The 20,653-nt window shown below is 45.9% G+C and overlaps 1 protein-coding gene across 2 annotated transcripts in view; it reads left to right on the top strand.

Moving 5' to 3' along the window:
* The window catches only part of AMN (amnion associated transmembrane protein), an 87,216-nt gene that overhangs the window by 12,676 nt on the left and 53,887 nt on the right, over window positions 1-20,653 (top strand). The window contains exon 1 of one of the 2 annotated variants that reach the window (XM_083165928.1): window positions 17,130-17,215. The exons of the other annotated variant lie outside the window; for it this stretch is intronic. The gene's annotated coding sequence lies outside the window, so the exon portion shown is untranslated. Of the gene's footprint in view, window positions 1-17,129; window positions 17,216-20,653 lie in introns of those variants that run through there. 2 annotated transcript variants of the gene reach the window in all.

The following is a 20,653-nucleotide window of genomic DNA, read 5'->3' as shown; positions in this document are numbered from 1 at the left end:
GGACACTACTACTGTGGCCGTTATGGGTAAGGGACGGTACTACTGTGGCCGTTGTGTGTGTGTGTGTGTGTGTGTAAGGGGCATTACTACTGTGGCGCGTCACTACTACTTTGGGCGTTGTGTAAGGGGCATTACTACTGTGGCCCATGTGTGTCACTACTATTGTGGCCAGTACATGTAAAGGGCATTACTACTGTGGCCGTTATGGGTAAGGGGCATTACTACTGTGGCCGTTATGGGTAAGGGGCATTACTGCTGTGGCCGTCATGTGCATCACTACTGCTGTGACAGTTATGTGTTAGGGTTATTACTACGGTGGCAGTTATGGGCATCACGGCTACTGTGGCATTTAGGTGTAAGGGGTATTACCGCTGTGGACATTACTATTACTTTGGCCATTATGTACGTCCCTACTGTTATGGGTAAGGGACAGTATTACTGTGGCTATTATGTGTCTCACTACTACTGTGTCCGGTATGTGTAAGGGGCATTACTAATGTGGCCTTTATGTTTAAATGGCATTATTGTGGCAGGTGTGTGTGTGTGTGTGTGTGTCCCTACTACTGTGGGTGTTGTGTTAATGCAACTGTAGCCTTTGTGTCATGAGTAGAGACAGGATTATATGCAACATAAAAAGCTTGAAATATGCATGCAAATATGCATGAAAAATACTTAAAATATGCATGAAAAGTGTTAAAATATGCTACATTTAATAATAAAAAGTTATTTTTTAACTTATTTATTTAAAAATCATCAATTAGTTGCAAATAAACCTCAAAACTAGGCCCACAGCATCTGCAGATGTCTAGTGCTGTACACAGGATATTTTTTCTTCCTGGCTGCTACAGCAGACTGCAGCGTCCAAAGATGCTCTTGCATAAACTACACGGACCCTCATCGCCAGCGCCGCAAATGTCAGTATAGCGTGTGAGGGCGGCGCAGTTGATGGCTTCCTCCCTGCGCCGCATTCTCACTGTGACACAGCATTTTCTCTGCGCTGCGTGATGTCACAACCCTTCCGCCTGCCTCCTCTGCTGCAGAAGTCTGTCTCTTGGTGGAAAGTTCCAGGCCAGGGGCAGGCAAAGGTTCAGGAGCTTTGTAATGTCATCTGCCCGACTGACTTTTATCAACATGGATTGGCAGCCCAGAGCAGTGTCAGACATAGCGTACATCCAAGGTTCCCCACACTGCACACATATTGCCCCAGCCTGCACACTCTACTACTACCTGGCCAGCAGCAGCAGGGCAAAGCAGTGCTCTGACTCGCGGGTGGGAAGAGGGCAGTGCCTAAAATATGCACCATCACTAGATTTTTGGTAAAATATGCAATAACCAGTGAGAATGGGCAAAATATGCAAATATGCAAATGCATATAATCCTGTCTCTAGTCATGAGCATTACTACTGTGGCCGTTATATGTATCAATATTGCTGTGGCCGTTATGGGTAAGGGGCATTACTATTGTGGCCGTTATGGGTTAGGGGTATTACTACTGCGGCCATTATGTGCGTCATTACTGCTGTGGCTGTTATGTGAAAGGAGCGTTACTATTACTAACGTGGCCGTGTGTGTGTGTGTGTGTGTGTGTGTGTGTGTGTCATTACTACTGTGGCTGGTGTGTGTAAGGGGCATTACCACTGTGGCCATTATGGGTAAGGGGCATTACTACTGTGGTGTGTCACTACTACTTTGGGTGTTGTGTAAGGGGCATTACTACTGTGGCCCATGTGTGTCACTACTATTGTGGCCAGTACATGTTAAGGGCATTACTACTGTGACCGTTATATTTTAAGGGTATTCCTACTGTGGCCTTTATGGGTAAGGGGTACTATTACTTTGGCCATTATGTACATCCCTACTGTTATGGGTAAGGGACAGTATTACTGTGGCTATTATGTGTCTTACCCATAACGGCCATAGCAATGGTAAGACACATAATAGCCACAGTAATACTGTCCCTTACCCATAACAGTAGGGACGTACATAATGGCCAAAGTAATAGTACCCCTTAACCATTAAGGCCATAGTAGGAATACCCTTAAAATATAACGGTCACAGTAGTAATGCCCTTAACATGTACTGGCCACAATAGTAGTGACACACATGGGCCACAGTAGTAATGCCCCTTACACAACACCCAAAGTAGTAGTGACACACCACAGTAGTAATGCCCCTTACCCATAATGGCCACAGTGGTAATGCCCCTTACACACACCAGCCACAGTAGTAATGACACACACACACACACACACACGGCCACGTTAGTAATAGTAACGCTCCTTTCACATAACAGCCACAGCAGTAATGACGCACATAATGGCCGCAGTAGTAATACCCCTAACCCATAACGGCCACAATAGTAATGCCCCTTACCCATAACGGCCACAGCAATATTGATACATATAACGGCCACAGTAGTAATGCTCATGACACAAAGGCTACAGTTGCATTAACACAACACCCACAGTAGTAGGGACACACACACCTGCCACAATAATGCCATTTAAACATAACGGCCACATTAGTAATCCCCCTTACACATACCGGACACAGTAGTAGTGAGACACATAATAGCCACAGTAATACTGTCCCTTACCCATAACAGTAGGGACGTACATAATGGCCAAAGTAATAGTAATGTCCACAGCGGTAATACCCCTTACACCTAAATGCCACAGTAGCCGTGATGCCCATAACTGCCACCGTAGTAATAACCCTAACACATAACTGTCACAGCAGTAGTGATGCACATGACGGCCACAGCAGTAATGCCCCTTACATGTACTGGCCACAATAGTAGTGACACACATGGGCCACAGTTGTAATGCCCCTTACACAACGCCCAAAGTAGTAGTGACGCGCCACAGTAGTAATGCCCCTTACACACACACACACACACACACACAAACGGCCACAGTAGTAGCGTCCCTTACCCATAACGGCCACAGTAGTAATGCCCCTCACACACACACACACGAGGAGTAGTGACACACAACAGCCACAGTAGAGATGCCCCTTAAACATAACGCCCACAGTAGTAGTGACACACTTAATGGCCACAGTAGTAATGCCCTTTAAACATAATGGCTACAGTAATAATGCCCCTTACCCATAACAGCCACAGCAATAGTAAGACACATAATAGCCACAGTAATACTGTCCCTTACCCATAACAGCAGGGACGTACATAATGGCCACAGTAATAGTACCCCTTACCCATAACGGCCACAGTAGTAATGCCCTTTACATGTACTGGCCACAATAGTAGTGAAACACATGGGCCACAGTAGTAATGCCCATAAACGGCCACAGTAATAATATCCCTTACCCAAAACGGCCACAGTAGTAATGCCCCTTTCCCATAATGGCCACAGTGGTAATGCCCCTTACACACACACACACACACACACACACACACACACAGAGGCGGAGTAGGGACACACAACAGCCACAGTAGAGATGCTCCTTAAACATAACGCTCACAGTAGTAGTGACACACTTAATGGCCACAGTAGTAATGCCCTTTAAACATAACGGCTACAGTAAGAATGCCTCTTACCCATAACGGCCATAGCAATAGTAAGAGGCATTCTTACTGTAGCCGTTATGTTTAAAGGGCATTACTACTGTGGCCATTAAGTGTGTCACTACTACTGTGAGCGTTATGTTTAAGGGGCATCTCTACTGTGGCTGTTGTGTGTCCCTACTCCGCCTGTGTGTGTGTGTGTGAGGGGCATTACTACTGTGGTGTGTCACTACTACTTTGGGTGTTGTGTAAGGGGCATTACTACTGTGGCCCATGTGTGTCACTACTATTGTGGCCAGTACATGTAAAGGACATTATTACTGTGGCCGTTATGGGTAAGGGACATTACTACTGTGGCCATTATGTGCATCACTACTGCTGAGGCCATTATGGGTAAGGGACATTACTACTGTAGTCATTAAGTGTGTTACTACTACTGTGGCCGTTTTTGTGAAGGGGCATCACTACTGTGGCTGTTGTGTGTCACTACTCCCCCTGTGGCCTGTGTGTGTGTGTGTGTGTGTGTGTAAGGGGCATTACCACTGTGGCCATTATGGGAAAGGGGCATTACTACTGTGGCCCATGTGTGTCACTACTACTGTGGCCGTTATGGGTAAAGGGCATTACTACTGTGGCCGTTTTGGGTAAGGGATATTATTACTGTGGCCGTTTATGGGCATTACTACTGTGGCCCATGTGTTTCACTACTATTGTGGCCAGTACATGTAAAGGGCATTACTACTGTGGCCGTTATGGGTAAGGGGTACTATTACTGTGGCCATTATGTACGTCCCTGCTGTTATGGGTAAGGGACAGTATTACTGTGGCTATTATGTGTCTTACTATTGCTGTGGCTGTTATGGGTAAGGGGCATTATTACTGTAGCCATTATGTTTAAAGGGCATTACTACTGTGGCCATTAAGTGTGTCACTACTACTGTGGGCGTTATGTTTAAGGGGCATCTCTACTGTGGCTGTTGTGTGTCACTACTCCTCCTGTGTGTGTGTGTGTGTGTGAGGGGCATTACCACTGTGGCCGGCCGTTATGGGTAAGGGACATTATTACTGTGGCCGTTATGGGTAAGGGGCATTATTACTGTGGCCGTTATGGGTAAGGGGCATTACTACTGTGGCCCATGTGTGTCACTACTATTGTGGCCAGTACATGTAAAGGACATTACTACTGTGGCCATTATGTGCATCACTGCTACTGTGGCATTTAGGTGTAAGGGATATTACTACTGTGGCCATTATTTGTCTCACTACTACTCTGTCCGGTATGTGTAAGGGGCATTACTACTGTGGCCATTAAGTGTGTCAATACTACTGTGGCCTTTGTGTGTCACTACTACTCGTGTGTGTGTGTGTGTGTGTGTGTGTGTGTGTGTGTAAGGGGCATTACTACTGTTGCGGTTGTCCCAGTACTACTGTAGCTGGTAGGAGTAAGGGGCGTTACTACTGTGGGCATTGTGTGCAGCACTCCTGTTGTAGCCGCTATGGTTAAGGAGCATTACTACTTTGGGTGCTACGGGTAAGGGGCATTATGTGTGCCACTACTATGGTGACCATTATGTGTAAGGGGCATTACTGCAGCAGCCATTATGTTTACTGCTGTGGCCATTGGGTAAGGGGCATTACTGCTGCGGCCGTTATTGGTAAGGGACTTTATTACTGTTGCCGTTATGTGTAAGGGGTATTACTACTGTGACCTGTGTATTTTAAGGACATTAATACTGTGGCCATTGTGTGCATCACTACTACTGTGGCCTTTATGGGTAAGGGGCATTGGGGCAGATGTACTAACCCCCCTTAGCGCTTCTCAAATAACGGGTCCCGCTTCTCCTGCATAACGAGGAGAAGCAGGCACCCGTTATTTCCTAATGGATTAACCCCCTGCAAGCTGATAAGGAGAGCCGTTATGCCCAGCGTTAACGGCTCTCCTTATCGGCTGCCCTGGTGTCCTGCGCATGCTCAGTGCGCTTTCCCCCCCCCCCCGGCTCTAATGGGCATGCGCGAGATCTCGCAAAAACCGTGAGATCTCCTGCGCAGCCCAAGTCAGAAGCAGGGCTAGCGTCGTCCCCGCAGTGGGGGACAGGACAACGCTAGCCCTGAGCTGGCGAATTGGGCGGGGCTGTTAATACATCGCCCCAGCCGCTAAACACTGAGGGGGGATTGCAGGGGACAGCCCCGCCGAGCGTAACTCGGCGGGCTGTCACTAGCGCACCTTAGGTGTGCTAGTAATACATTAGGAAAATCGTAATCCCCCCCCCCCCCACCCCAGTTAACCAGCGTTAAGTGCATTTGTGCAATGCTGGTTCATACATCTGCCCCGTTATTACTGTAGCCGTTATGTTTAAAGGGCATTACTACTGTGGCCATTAAGTGTGTCACTACTACTGTGGGAGTTATGTTTAAGGGGCATCACTACTGTGGCTGTTGTGTGTCACTACTCCTCCTGTGGCCGGTGTATGTGTAAGGGACATTATTACTGTGGCCATTATGGGTAAGGGACATTATTACTGTGGCCGTTATGGGTAAGGGACATTATTACTCTAGCTGTTATGGGTAAGGGGCATTACTACTGTGGCCCATGTGTGTCACTACTATTGTGACCATCACATGCAAAGGGCATTACTACTGTGGCCGTTATGGGTAAGGGGTATTACTACTGTGGCCGTTATGTGCGCCACTACTACTGTGGCCTTTATTTTTTAAGGTGCATTATTACTGTGGGCGTTGTGTGCGTAACTATTGTGGTGACCGTTATGTGTAAGGGGCATTACTACTGTGGTTATTATGTGTGTCACTGCTACTGTAGCCGTTGTGTAAGGCATATTACTCCTGAGGCCTGTTATGGGCTTCACAGGTATCCGCGTCCCCTCGCGGGGCTTGCTGCGCTCGCCACACTTTCTATTCTCAACTCCACGCTGACGTGGATAGTGGGGGTATGAAAAGGTCGTACGACGCGTACGGCCGCCCCTCGCGGGCTCGCTGCGCTCGCCACGCTTCGGGTTGGCGTTGATAGTGGGGGTGATAGTGTGAAAAATGACATTTGGGGTGCATTTTACATGATTTTAACACATGTCCATGATTTCTGTGAAAAATGACATCGCATGCGATGCGATTTTTTTCCCTGTGCGATGCCCATCGTGGGAGCCGTGATAGTATACAAGTATCGGTATTACTACTGTGGCCATTATGTGTCTCACTACTACTGTGTCCGGTATGTGTAAGGGGCATTACTAATGTGGCCTTTATGTTTAAATGGCATTATTGTGGCAGGTGTGTGTGTGTGTGTGTGTGTGTGTGTCCCTACTACTGTGGGCGTTGTGTGTTAATGCAACTGTAGCCTTTGTGTCATGAGCATTACTACTGTGGCCATTATGTGTATCAACATCGCTATGGCCGTTATGGGTAAGGGGTATTACTACTGTGGCCGTTATGGTTTAGGGGTCTTACTACTGTGTTCCATTATGTGCGTCATTAGTGCTGTGGCTGTTATGTGAAAGGGACGTTACTATTACTACTGTGGCCGGTGTGTGTGTCATTACTACTGTGGCCGGTGTGTGTGTGTGTGTTTTTTGTGTGTGTGTCATTACTACTGTGGCCTGTGTGTGTGTGTGTGTGTGTGTGTGTGTGTGTGTGGGGTATTACTACTGTGGCCTTTATGTGAAAGGGACATTACTAATGTGGCCTTTATTGGTAAGAGGCATTACTACTGTAGCCATTATGTGCATCATTACTGCTGCGGCCGTTATTGGTAAGGGACTTTATTACTGTGGCCGTTATGTGTATCAACATCGCTGTGGCCGTTATGGGTAAGGGGTATTACTACTGTGGCCGTTATGGTTTAGGGGTCTTACTACTGTGGCCATTATGTGCGTCATTAGTGCTGTGGCTGTTATGTGAAAGGGGCGTTACTATTACTACTGTGGCCGGTGTGTGTGTGTGTGTCATTACTACTGTGGCCGGTGTGTGTGTGTGTCATTACTACTGTGGCCGGTGTGTGTGTGTGTGTGTGTGTGTGTGTGTGTGTGTGTGTGTGGTATTACTACTGTGGCCTTTACTACTGTGGCCTTTACGTAAAAGGGACATTACTAATGTGGCCTTTATTGGTAAGAGGCATTACTACTGTGGCCATTATGTGCATCATTACTGCTGCGGCCGTTATTGGTAAGGGGCATTACTACTGTAGTCATTAAGTGTGTCACTACTACTGTGGCCGTTTTTGTGAAGGGGCATTACTAATGTGGCCTTTATGGGTAAGGGGCATTATTACTGTAGCCGTTATGTTTAAAGGGCATTACTACTGTGGCCATTTAAGTGTGTCACTACTACTGTGGGAGTTATGTTTAAGGGGCATCACTACTGTGGCTGTTGTGTGTCACTACTCCTCCTGTGGCCGGTGTATGTGTAAGGGACATTATTACTGTGGCCATTATGGGTAAGGGACATTATTACTGTGGCCATTATGGGTAAGGGACATTTTTACTCTAGCTGTTATGGGTAAGGGGCATTACTACTGTGGCCCATGTGTGTCACTACTATTGTGGCCAGCACATGCAAAGGGCATTACTACTGTGGCCGTTATGGGTAACGGGTATTACTACTGTGGCCGTTATGTGCGCCACTACTACTGTGGCCTTTATTTTTTAAGGTGCATTATTACTGTGGGCGTTGTGTGCGTAACTACTGTGGTGACCGTTATGTGTAAGGGGCATTACTACTGTGGTTATTATGTGTGTCACTGCTACTGTAGCCGTTGTGTAAGGCATATTACTCCTGAGGCCTTTTTATGGGTGTCATTACTACTGTCGACGTGTGTGTGTGTGTGTGTGTGTGTGTGTGTGTGTGTGAGGGGCATTACTACTGTGGCCCATGTGTGCCACTACTATTGTAGCCAGTACATGTAATGGGCATTACTACTGTGGCTGTTGTGTGTCACTACTACTTTGGGCGTTGTGTAAGGGGCATTACTACTGTGGCCCATGTGTGTCACTACTATTGTGGCCAGTACATGTAAAGGACATTATTACTGTGGCCTTTATGGGTAAGGAGTATTATTACTGTGGCAATTATGTACGTCCCTGATGTTATGGGTAAGGGACAGTATTACTGTGGCTATTATGTGTCTTACTACTGCTGTGGCCGTTATGGGTAAGAGGCATTATTACTGTAGCCGTTTTGTTTAAAGGGCATTACTACTGTGGCCATTAAGTGTCACTACTGCGGCCATTATGTGTGTCACTACTACCGTGGGCTGTATATTTAAGGGGCACTACTGCTGTGGCCGTGATGTGTCACTATTGCTTTGGCCATTAGGTGCATCACTACTACTGTGACCGTTGTATTTTAAGGATGTTACTACTGTGGCCATTATGTGCATCACTACTGCTGCAGCCGTTATGGGTATGGGGCATTACTACTGTAGTCATTAAGTGTGTCAATACTACTTTGAGCGTTATATTTAAGGGGCATCTCTACTGTGGCTGTTGTGTGTCACTACTCCTCCTGTGGCCGGTGTGCATATAAGGGGCATTACCACTGTGGCCATTATGGTTAAGGGACATTATTACTGTGGCCGTTATGGGTAAGATGCATTACTACTGTGTCTCGTGTGTGTCACTACTATTGTGGCCAGTACATGTTAAGGACATTACTACTGTGGCCGTTATGTGCATCACTGCTACTGTGGCATTTAGGTGTAATGGGTATTACTACTGTGGCCATTATGTGTCTCACTACTACTGTGTCCGGTATGTGTAAGGGACATTACTAATGTGGCCTTTATGTTTAAATGGCATTATTGTGGCAGGTGTGTGTGTGTGTCCCTACTACTGTGGGCGTTGTGTGTTAATGCAACTCTAGCCTTTGTGTCATGAGCATTACTACTGTGGCCATTATGTGTATCAATATTGCTGTGGCCATTATGGGTAAGGGGCATTACTACTGTGGCCATTAAGTGTGTCACTACTACTGTGGGGGCGTTATGTTTAAGGGGCATCTCTACTGTGGCTGCTGTGTGTCACTACTCCTCGTGTGTGTGTGTGTGTGTGAGGGGCATTACCACTGTGGCCGTTATGGGTAACGGACATTATTACTGTGGCCGTTATGGGTAACGGACATTATTACTGTGGAGGGGCATTACCACTGTGGCCGTTATGGGTAACGGACATTATTACTGTGGCCGTTATGGGTAACGGACATTATTATGGTGGCCGTCATGGGTAACGGACATTATTAAGGTGGCCTTTATTTTTTAAGGTGCATTATTACTGTGGGCGTTGTGTGCGTCACTACTATGGTGACCGTTGTGTAAGGGGCATTACTACTGTGGTTATTATGTGTGTCACTGCTACTGTAGCCATTGTGTAAGGCATATTACTCCTGAGGCCTTTTATGGGTGTCACTACTACTGTCGACGTGTGTGTGTGTGTGTGTGTGTGTAAGGGGCATTACTACTGTGGTGCGTCACTACTACTGTGGCTGTTGTGTGTCACTACTACTTTGGGCATTGTGTAAGGGGCATTACTACTGTGGCCCATGTTTGTCACTACTATTGTGGCCAGTACATGTAAAGGGCATTACTACTGTGGCCGTTATGGGTAAGGGGCATTACTACTGTGGCAGTTATGGGCATCATGGCTACTGTGGCATTTAGGTGTAAGGGGCATTACTAATGTGGCCGTTATGTTTAAATGGCATTATTGTGGCAGGTTGTGTGTGTCCCTACTACTGTGGGCGTTGTGTGTTAATGCAACTGTAGCCTTTGTGTCATGAGCATTACTACTGTGGCCGTTATATGTATCAATATTGCTGTGCCCATTATGGGTAAGGGGTATTGCTATTGTGGATGTTATCAGTGGCAGATTCAGGGGGGGGGGGCACCCGGGCACGTGCCCCCCCTGTCATTAATTTTGTAGATGAGGACCAGAGCTTTCCAACGAGCCCAGCCCCATGTCTCTAGCCCCCGGGGAACCGGAGATATCGCCTGGCAAAGCTGTAACATTTTTTCCCCATAGGATAATATGGGACCTGTCAATTCCGACCCCCACCCGGTTCCAACAGCTTCCAGTTCCCCCCCTGGCATCACAGGAGCTTGTGATTGATGTTATTCAATTCCAAATCGCTGGGCCTTCAATAGGATACCAGGATGGTCCATATCGGTCAATCAGTTCCAGAGATATAGCGTGTAAATCGATTTTTTTTTTTTTTTTTAAATGTAATTTCATGGCTGTTCATGTTCTTTGAGGGCAGATTACTCTGGAACCAAACGTTCCAGTTTTACTGGACCAAAATCATTCAAAGCCAACTCAAAAGTTCTTCAATATGATACTTGTCTCATGTAAATGGGTCAGTTAGTTCCGAAGATATAGCCGGTTAAATGAGATAACTGGTTAAAGGGGGGGGAGGGGTGGTTTTCTCTCCCCCTCACACCAGAAAATGCAGGGACTAGGCTGGTGTAAAAGGGGCCAACCTGGGAATGCATTTTCTGGTGTGAAATGGGTATTATTTCAAATAGCTGGGACCTGCAGTGCTCGGAATACAGCCAGGCTCTGCCACTGTCAGTGGCTATCACTTCTGCCTGGCGGTGGCTGTCCCCCATTTACCACAAGCATGTATTCCCCGTTGGCAACGAGCATGGAACCTCTGGCAATGAGCATGGAACCCTTGGCAATGAGCATGTAGATAAGTAGCACTTACTGTATGTAGCATAATTTTTAATAGGTATTATGGTGTTTGGCATAATACATAATGGACATCATGCCGTGTAACTTAACGTGCAATGGACATTATGGTGTAAATGTTTAATGCGCGCCTTTGGTGGACAATGTCCCTGTTTATGAAGTTTATTGTGAATTTTGTCTTAATCTGTGTGGCATTATGTGAATTCTGGCTCAATCCGTGTGGCATTATGTGAATTTTGTCTCAATCCGTGTGGCATTATGTGAATTTTGACTCAATCTGTGTGGCATTATGTGAATTTTGGCTCAATCCATATGGCATCTTATGAATTTGGCTCAATCCATATGGCATTTTATGAATTTGGCTCAATCCATGTGGCATGATGTGAATTTTGGCTCAATCCATGTGGCATGATGTGAATTTTGACACAATCCATGTGGCATTATGTGAATTGTGACACAATCCATGTGGCATTATGTGAATTTTGGCTCAATCCGTTTGGCATTATGTGAATTTTGGCTCAATCCGTGTGGCATTATGTGAATTTTGACACAATCCGTGTGGCATTATGTGAATTGTGACACAATCCATGTGGCATTATGTGAATTTTGGCTCAATCCATTTGGCATTATGTGAATTTTGGCTCAATCCGTGTGTTATTATGTAAATTTTGGCTCAATCCGTGTGGCATTATGTGAATTTTGACACAATCCGTGTGGCATTATGTGAATTTTGGCTCATTCCATTTGGCATCATGTGTAAGGGGCAAGTATAATGGGGTCTAGTATTTTGTTGCATAATGTGTAGAAGTTGTATATGGTGTTGTACACTACACTCAAGGACATGCCCCCTGTTGAGTGGCCACACCCCGTTTTCCAGAGCGCACCTTCGGCGTGTGCACAACTACATCCTTCACTTTTGTTGCCATGGTGGGCCTGCGTACTTTAAATGCCAGGGCCTATTTTTAATCCCATTCCCACCCTCTCTCTGCCGCTCTCTTAGCATGTACACTGGCACCACTAACACTGGCCCTCCCCCACCTAAACCCTCTTTTTATCATGGTGCCCCCCCTGTCATTTTATCCTGGATCCGCCCCTGGATGTTATGGGTAAGGGGCATTACTATTGTGGCCTTTATGGGTAAGGGGCATTACTACTGTGGCCGTTAGGGGTATTACTACTGTGGCCATTATGCGCGTCATTACTGCTGTGGCCGTTGTGTGTGTCATTACTACTGTGGCCGTGTGTGTGTGTGTGTGGTAATTACTACTGTGGCTGTTATGTGTAAGGGGCATTACTGAGGCCGTTATGGGTATTACTACTGTGACAGATATGGGTATCACTGCTGCTGTGGCCGGTACGTGTAAGGGGCATTACTACTGTTGGCGTTGTTTGCAGCACTACTGCTGTGGCCTCTAAGGGTAAGGGGCATTACTAATGTGGCCTCTATGGGTAAGGGGCATTACTACTGTGCTTGCTGTGGGTAAGAGGCATTATTACTTTGTGCGTCACTACTTCTGTAGCCGTTGTGTAAGGGATCTTACTACTGTGGCCTTTTATGGGTGTCGCTACTACTGTCGACGTGTGTGTTTGTGTGTAAGGGGCGTTACTACTGTGGCTGTTGTGTGTCACTACTACTTTGGGCGTTGTGTAAGGGGCATTACTACTGTAGCTGTTATGTGCATCACTACACTGTTGGCCATTGTGTGTGTGTGTGTAAGGGGCATTACTACTGTGGCCATTATGTGCGTCATTACTGCTGTGGCTGTTATGTGAAAGGGGCATTACTATTACTACTGAGGCTGTTATGTGAAAGGGGCATTTCTACTGTGGCTATTACGTGAAAGGTGCATTACTAATGTGGCAGTAATGTGCATCGCTACTACTGTGGCCAATATATTTTAAGAGCATTACTACTGGGGCCGTTATGTGCAGCACTACTGCTGTGGCTATGTTTAAATGGCATTTCTACTGTGTCTGCTATGGGTAAGGGGCATTACTACTGTGGCCTTTATGGGTGTCGCTACTACTGTTGGCTGTTAGGTGTAAGGGGAACTATGGCTGTGGCCGTTATTTGTCTCACTACTGCTGTGGCTGTTATGTGTAAGGGGCATTAGTACTGTTGGCGTTATGGTCGTCACTACTACTGTGGCTGCTTTTTCTAGGATTACTACTGTGGGCTGATGTGCAGCTGTGTTACTGGATGCAATGTCTATCTTCGACCCTCACAAGTCTTGCCCTCTCTGCGAACTGCTGCCTTCACACTTACATAGCAGCCTTTGCACAAGAAAACTTTTACTCTGCCCATGTGTGGGACAAAGCCCATCATGGATTTTTGGACATTTGCACATGGTAGGGAAATACTTGCATAACCATCCTAGTGCTCCTAACAGCCTAACTTGGCATATCACCCTGAGGAAGAACAACTATGTTTGAAACGCGTTGATGTTAATTGGATTTTTTTCTTTGGGACCAATACCTACCTTTTAAACATCATAAGGACTGACAACCTTCATGCTTGTCATTCCAGGCAAGAAGTTTGTAGTGTCGGTCTGGAGTACTGTGCCCATTGTTTTAACGTACTAGATAAAACCTGTTTGGATCGTTTCTGGATTGGAGGTGTTTGTCTGGCCTGATATCCACAATAAAGAAACCTTTATATGAAAATAGGGATCACCTTTTAGGTGAGTGTCTGTCTTTATGGGTTATGAAGTCTTCTGCATATAAAGAAACCTTTATGTGAAAGTCTTCAAATTAGACTAGGTGAGACTTACATGATCTAATTAAAATGATTCTTCTTGTTTTTGTCCCTTTATGGTTGGAGTTTGGAAAAAAAAATGTCCTCTCCTATATGGGATCATTTGGCTTATCCTGGGAACAGCGCTGTGGAGATTATTTTTTTGTATCAATATTTCGTGCTGTGTTTTGTATCCCTTATGTTTACCCTAGCTGCAGTTTCTTTATGAGCGCAGGTGGCATTATATAATATTTTCTGGACGGAGGAGGTAGCGATGATGTGTTTCGTCCTCGATATGGGGACTTTTTCATGACTGATGGCTCCATGGTCTGTGTTCTCCTCTTATAGCTCTTTAATTGCTTACATTTTAAACCGCTGTGACCTAGTAATAGTTTTGGACATTTTTGTTTGGTCCGTGCTTCACAGAATAAATTGTAACATGTTATTGAGTCTGGATTCATAATAAAAAATATATAATACTAAATACAAAGTAACAGTTAATGTAAACCCACTAGACGGATGTATCCATTTTTAATTTGAACTTTGTCCCCACCCCCCGAAGGGCAGATTTGGTTCTCTTCTCCGTAACTTCAAAAGTCAGCAAGTATGGCTTAGTACATACACCCTTAATATATCGCACTCTACACCTAGAACCCAGTTGTTTCAGGCTTAATATTAATAAAAGGTGAAAAAAACCTATGCCATGACCTTTTATCTGCTAATTACTTATCTTACATCATGTGTATTATAATCTAGTGGTTAAAAGCCTGTCAAAGATATGGTTTCTGCAATGGGGTAGACCGCATTAGATCTACAGGGTCACAAGCATTAGGTTGACAGTCAAAAGGTCGCTATGGGGTTTTTCACATTTTTTGTCTTCAATTTCAACACCGTCGATATGGACACTGGAACGTTGCACCCGCGTCCCCTCACATGGCTCGCTACACTCGCCACGCACTATGGTAGGGCATACGAACTGTCGGCACATGTCGGTTCAAAAAAATGAGAAAAACCCATGTCAACCTTTTGATTGTCGACCTAATGCTTGTGTTGACCTGATGATCCTGCCGATCTACAGTCATGTCGACCATCTGCTTGTAGACCTAGTGAACGTATTACCTGCAATGTCCTTTCACTTTGAGCTGTGACCGCTTTTAGACCAGAGACTCTCCACCCCACCCCCACCCCCCATCTGCTCCTACCTCCAATCCCTGTCTTCACTCTGTCCATATCCAGCAAGTTTGAAACAGATCAGTGTCGCTGCAAAATTTGCATTCTCTTTCTGTTATGTCCTCTTTTTGCACACAAGGGAGTCCGTGAAGCGGCCTCTAGTGTTCAGTGGTGGTACTTCACCTGATAGAGGTGAGGAGTTGTTAGCAGTGACTGATCCTACCAGTGTGTACCCAGCTTTAGAGGTGTCCTCCGTGAGGAAGAGGAAGCAGTACAATGCTGAGTTCTGAGCTTGCGGGCTGGTGCTCACCAGGGATTACACCTGCGGCATGTGGTCAGTGGTGCGCTCGCCACACAAGACACGTGTTGCTGACAAAACGATGACTACCATTGTGAGAATATGAAAATCATTGTATTCTAATTCTGCAGCGTCTGGGGTCTGTCTGAGGGGGAAACACAGCTCATTTTTATTTCTTGGAAACTTTTGTTACTTTTTTTGAAGAAGGCATATTCCGTTTCAGAATTTCCTGGTGGTTATATTATTACGAGAGGGGGGTGTCTAGAGAAGTCCGAAACCTTCTCAGTATTTACACCTGCAGAGCTTTTGTGGTGACATCCCGTCTGTGCAGTTTCATTTCTGTTTGAGGCCATGGTGCAGGAACATGACTGAAGTATTGGCAGTAAAATCACTACCCTTTACCTACCTCCCAGAAATGCGATATGTTCTAGAGCAGACATTAGTGGGCTGCGCAGTCTGTTTCGCATTGGGTATGGATCATTGAGTCAACCCACCAAAGGTCGGAATTAAGTTGACCACAGAACTTCTACATGGCTTAGTTGGGCACCTCAAATAGGTTGACATTTTTAAGGTCGACATGGTTGGAAGGTTTACACAAGCATTAGGTGGACAGTGTCTAGATCATGGGTCCTCAAACGGCGGCCCTCCAGATGTTGTGAAACTACAAATCCCAGCATGCCTTGCCACAGTTTTAACACTCTCTTATAGCAAAACTGTGGCAAGGCATGCTGGGATTTGTAGTTTCACAACATCTGGAGGGCCGCAGTTTGAGGACCCATGGTCTAGATCAGGGCTGGGCAATTGCGGCCCTCCAGATGTTGATGAACTACACATCCCAGGATGCTTTGCATTAATTTCTACTATGTGGCCATGCTGAAACTGATGCAAGGCATTCTGGTATTTGTAGTTCATCAACATCTGGAGGGCCGCAATTGCCCAGCCCTGGTCTAGATCAACCGTCAAAATGTTTTCACTTTTATTGTCCCAAATGTCGACATGGACACGTCTGTGCATCACGTCCGCACGCCATGCTTCAGGCATGATGCCTCACTACGCTTGGCACACTTTTCTATTCTTCCCTCGTGCCCTAGTGGATGGTAGGGCATGACATTTTGCCTGTCAGCACATGATGGCTCAATAAAAAAAAAAGTGAAAAACCCATGTCAACCTTTTTCAGGTGTCGACCTAAGCCATGTCGACCTTCAGTTGTCTAACCAACTATCATATACCCTTGCATTGTGGTACTAAAGTATAAAAATGTTTTGTAAAAGAGTTGCTCTCTACCCACTGCCATATTTTGCTAAAACTGCTTCTTGTACCACTGAGTTAAAGGAGTAGATACACAGTGCCAATATTACAGGTACTTGAGGCAAGGGCCACAATTCTGCAATTTTTTTAGCACAGTGTGGTCTGTTTTTAAGCACTGATATGCAGACCAGACTGTGCTAGAAACACCACAGCCGATGGCGACACTCAAGGCAGGGAAGAGGAATTGCAAGGGTTTTGAACGAGGCAGCCTACTTACAGAAAATAACCGAGGGGGATATGATGACACAATTCATTGCATCATCCTAGCCACCTCCCCCCCCCCCCCCCACTATACAGTGGGGGTGGAGCCATGATGACCCAATCTGCCTACCTTCCTGCTGGCCATGCCCACGGTCCCTCAGTATGGTTCACACTGGATGACATCACAGAGCCTGAATTCCAGGGTCTGCATTGAAATTGTGGACAAGAGTCCCTGCAAACAGAACTTGCCGTAGGAAGATTCCTCTATTGGGCAACCATACAAAGAGAACGTACGTGGTGAGCTGTAAATGCGTTATGCACTGAGTCCTAACCATTGTGAATCAGAGGGTGTATGGTCATTGGGTCGACCACTAAAGGTCGGCACGGCTTAAAGTTGATATGGTTGGAAAGTCGTCACAAGCATTAGGTCGACAGTGTTTAAGTCGACATAGGGTTTTCTGTGTTTGTTTTTGTTTTTTTTAAGCTGACATTCGATATTAATGCCCTACCATCCACTAGGGCGTGGTGGGATGGGAGAATAGAATAGTGTGCCAAGCATAGCAAGCGCAGCGGTGCAATGGTACGGTGTCCATGTCAACATTCAGGACAAAAAAAGGGAAAACCCATGTCAACCTATTTCAGGTGTCGATTTAAACTGTTGACCTTTAGTGGACAACCCAATGCATGTCGACCCAATGACCCATACCCAATCCTTGCAGAGGACTCCTCCTGTTGCCTTTTCTCCTCGCGTGAAATCAGGAGACCAATTTAGAACGTACTTAATGGCTTACTTTGCTGAAATGACTGAGGAGTGTCTGGCGGGCACAGCTGTAGAACACCGCTTTAAAATGCTAATTAATTTTAAAAAGCCAATTTAGAGGGAAGATTATTTATATCTTATAAACTCCTAAGGACATAACCTTTCATCATTACTGGAAGCACTCGTTCGGCTAAAGTATGCAAGGCCTTCTGCCTAAGCTGTGTGGTCAAGGGGACAAACCACCTGGAAAGGTGGGCAAGTCTCCTGCATCCCCTAGGACCCATGTTGGCCACCCACTTACCTATGTAATAGATCGACAAGGTCAAAATGTTGACATGATAAAAGGTAGACACCTAAAATGTTGGCATGAGTTTTTCACATTTCTTTGTGTCCGTGTTGACAACTGTCAATTACTGTCGCTTCGATCGCTATGCTCAGCACACTATTCTATTCTCCCTCTATACATGGATGGTGAAGTTAAAACTAAATAAAAAAGCATGAAAAATAAGTCGACCACATCATGTCTACACGTTTTTTATGTTGACGTTTTGACCCTGTTGACCAGGGGTGGCCAAACCTGTGCTCGAGATCTATCAACGGTGCATGTTTTCCAGGAAACCTGTGGGTCTATAGTAGGAATGATGCAGCATGTTTTAAAATGTGACAGTTAGTAATGACTACAGCTGTGCACCAGCTAGGTAACCTGGAAAACATGGACCGTTGGTAGATCTCGAGGACCGGTTTGGCCACCCCTGCTAATGACCCTGTCAACCTACTGCATATTGAACTTTTTGGGTATTAACTGTTTGTCTTGACCACTGGTTCTCAAACTCTGTCCTCAGGACCCCACACAGTCCACGTTTTCCAGGTCACCCGGCAGGTGCACTCTTTACTGACTCATTTGAAAACATCCACAGGTGGAGCTAATTATTTCACTTCTGATTCTGTGAGGAGGCCTGCAAAACGTGCACTGTGTGGGGGTCCTGAGGACCGACTTTGAGAACCAGTGGTTAAGACACTGTAGATAGGTTACCCAACCAGAAGATGTTTGCCATCTGTCTCTGTACACCGTACATCTATGAGGGAGGATTTGTGCTGAGGATGCAGAATTGTTGGCTCGTTCCTTCTCCTTGCCACGTGATCCGGCACAGGTCAGAGTACAATCCTGTCTTCTTAGTTATCCCTGTGACAAAATGAATACAATACAGGTCTTGCTGTCTCTTCTGTCCGTCAGTAAGTATAGATTTTTAACAACATGTATCACATCTAATATATAGGGCCCTATTTACCATTGATCGCATTTACAATGCGATCTGGGCGGAATATTACCGCCCAGGATCGCATTGTAAAATGCGATCATTTCACCCCAATGTATTACCGGACAGGGGGCAGGGATAGGGCTCAGAAAAGAGCCCGTCCCTGCGATGCCCGGAGCCGGTAGCTGGGGTGGTCTGCGCATGCGCGGTTATGTGCTGACCGTACTGCCGCTCGGGCAGTGCGATATGTAGCCATAGGCTACCATGGGCTATCGCCATCTCAGGATGTTGATACATCAGGCAGTTTTATCATACCCCATAGAAACCTATGGGGGATGCGGCCGGCAGCGCTGCAGGGGGCACCGCAGCAGGGATCGGAGATTCCTGCTGCGGTACACTGTGATACATCGGGGATTTAGCCGCAAATATCATTTGATAAATGTGGCCCTAAGAGGCTACTGGTAGTGAGAGGTGTGGATTATTAAGAACCTAAAGTAACCATCAATTAATGAGCTGCAGTTCCATCTGTTTTATTTTTATGTGTCTTCTAGTTGCTGAATTGTTCCGTGTGTGTTTTTTTTTTTTTTTTATTGTGTTATTACTTATTTTAGACAGTCTGCAGTGCTTTACAGATTATTTACATTCACAACCAGGGGCGTAGCTAGAACTTTTGTGGGCCCCATAGCAGAATTTATAATGGGGCCCCCTCGGTAATGCCCCTTACACAATATGCCACACACCAGAATGCCCCTTACACAATATGCCATACACCAGAATGCCCCTTACACAATATGCCACACACCAGAATGCCCCTTATACAATATGCCACACACCACAATGCCCCTTATACAATATGCCACACACCACAATGCCCCTTATACAATATGCCACACACCACAATGCCCCTTATACAATATGCCACACACCACAATGCCCCTTATACAATGTGCCACACACCACAATGCCCCTTATACAATGTGCCACACACCACAATGCCCCTTATACAATGTGCCACACACCACAATGCCCATTGCACATTATGGCCCTTATTCTGGTTCACTCGCAAAGGCAAATTACTTCTGGGCAAAAACTTGTGCACTGCAGGTGGTACAGATGTAACATGTGCAGAGAGAGTTAGATTTGGGTGGGGTTTTACTTCAAAGTGAGATCTATATTGCAGTGTAAAAATAAAGCAGTCCCTGCACAGAACAAAATAACGCGCCCAAATCTCTCTGCACATGTTACATCTGCCCCCCCCCCCCCCCCTGCAGTGCATATGGTTTTGTCCATTTGAGAAGGAATTTGCCTATGGAAGTGAACAAGAATAACCACCTATGTGACACACCATAATGTCTCTTACACAATATGCTGTCAGAACACCCGGGCTGGAAATTGGGGGGCGGTCTCTCACGGAACAGCGAGCCCCATGTGTCTGCAGCTGACGCAACATCATCCTACCAGAGACGCTTCCCGCAAACCCTACTGGCTCCCCCAAGCCTCTGTGTGATCTGCAGCACAATGTAGCCCTGTTAATGTTTGCTGCGATGCGGCATGCTGCGCCGGCCTGTGACTATTTGTAACTGGTGATCGCGCCATTAATTTCTATAATAGTCACTGCCTGGCGCAGCATGCCTGATGGCAGCAAACATTACATTTTGTATAAGACAGAAGAAATGCATAAGAAAAAAAAAAGTAAATACAACATTTGAAAT

This window comes from Crinia signifera, chromosome 12 (assembly GCF_055691185.1).
Source record: "Crinia signifera chromosome 12, ASM5569118v1, whole genome shotgun sequence".
Taxonomy (NCBI): Eukaryota; Metazoa; Chordata; class Amphibia; order Anura; family Myobatrachidae; genus Crinia; species Crinia signifera.
Note: the sequence above shows the minus strand (reverse complement) of the source record. Positions and strands in the feature narration are given on the sequence as shown.